Source organism: Octopus bimaculoides, chromosome 4 (genome assembly GCF_001194135.2).
Source record: "Octopus bimaculoides isolate UCB-OBI-ISO-001 chromosome 4, ASM119413v2, whole genome shotgun sequence".
Classification (NCBI taxonomy): domain Eukaryota; kingdom Metazoa; phylum Mollusca; class Cephalopoda; order Octopoda; family Octopodidae; genus Octopus; species Octopus bimaculoides.
This window is the reverse complement of record NC_068984.1, coordinates 125,556,044-125,557,630: the sequence shown is the minus strand read 5'-3', so window position 1 is coordinate 125,557,630 and position 1,587 is coordinate 125,556,044.

Here is a 1,587-nt window from a genome sequence, read left to right as displayed (position 1 = left end):
TCGGTTGTCACATTTTACTGCTTTTCCTGCATCACTATCCCTTTTGTGCATCAGGCACTTGGTTGATATTTCCTGTTCCTGGATTGCAAACGCATATCTTTGGGCATGTATTCTAGGTTATCAGAGAAAGAGTGTTGCTCAAGGAGCTGCCTGCCAAGTCTTATGATGTTATCAGTCTCATATATACAAACTTGGTCAAAGGATGCACTTCGACACTTGGTGGTTAAAAGATGTTGCCAAAGGGATATGAAACGACATTCAAAGACATTTTGGATCGATGTTAAGCCTCTGCTGCCTTATTTTCGTTTTAGGTTGAGGCGGTCTACGTCACTGTTTATGTGGAAATTATGTGTGCTTGTTAGTATTTTTCGGGTTTTCACATCAATGGCGCTCGGATCTCATCAAGCGTCCAATCAAGCTACCCAAATGTCGGTATGAGTACTGGCACGACAAAGATATTGGGGGCCACTGTTTTATTGAATGCAGAGAGTTCTAAGGTCCAAATGTTCTTTATTCGGCTGTAATAGTCTTTAGTGACACGTGTTTTATTACAGGTACCATTGTAAGATATATTTCCATCCACCCCCCCCTAGGTACCTGTAACATTCCTCGTCAGATACAGGGGAAACAGTCGAATCATTTTGAGTTCATATCCTGTGAGGTTAGCCTTGTCTTCCATAGATTCGGGGTGGATAAAATAAAGTACCGGTCAAGTATTAGAATTGATGGCATTGACTAACTGACCCCTCTCATAATTGCTAGCCTGATGCCTTACAGAAACCATTAACAGTGAGAAGCTCGTAGACTCGTTAGAGCATCCGAATAAGTGTCTTGCGCATTTCTTTTAGCTCTTTGCGTTCTGAGTTCAATTCGCGCCGAGGTCAATTTGTTTTTCATCTTTTTAGGGTCGACGAAATAAAGTATCAGTCAAGTTGCTGGTGTCAATGGCATTAACGTCTCCCCTCAGAACTGCTGGCCTTGCGTTTAACATAAACTATTAACAGTGGTGAGCTTTCAGACTCGTTAGAGAGTCGTAATAAATGATTGTGGCATCTCTTCCGGCTGTTTACTTTCTGAGTTCGATTTCCGCCGAGATCAATTTTGTCTTTCACACTTTCATATTTACGGGGTCCATAAAATAATGTACTAGTCAAATACAAGGGTCGATGGAATCGAATAACCCCACTCCTCAAAATTGGCCTTGTTCTATACCTTTTATTTTCGGGGCACCACCTTGAAGGGTTTAGTTGAACAAATCGACTCAGTCCCTATTTTTTAAAGATTTGTACTTATTGTGTCAGATTCTTTTGTCGAACTGCTAAGTGACGAGGACGTAAACAACCCAAAAGTTGTTGTCAAGCGGTTGGGGATTGGGGCCAAGCACAAAGACACACATAAGTAGGCGCAGGAGTGGCTGTGTGGTAAGTAGTTTGCTTACCAACCACATGGTTCCGGGTTCAGTCCCACTGCGTGGCACCTTGGGCAACTGTCTGCTACTATAGCCTCGGGCCGACCAAAGCCTTGTGAGTGGGTTTAGTAGACGGAAACTGAATGAAACCCGTCGTATATATGTATATATATATATAT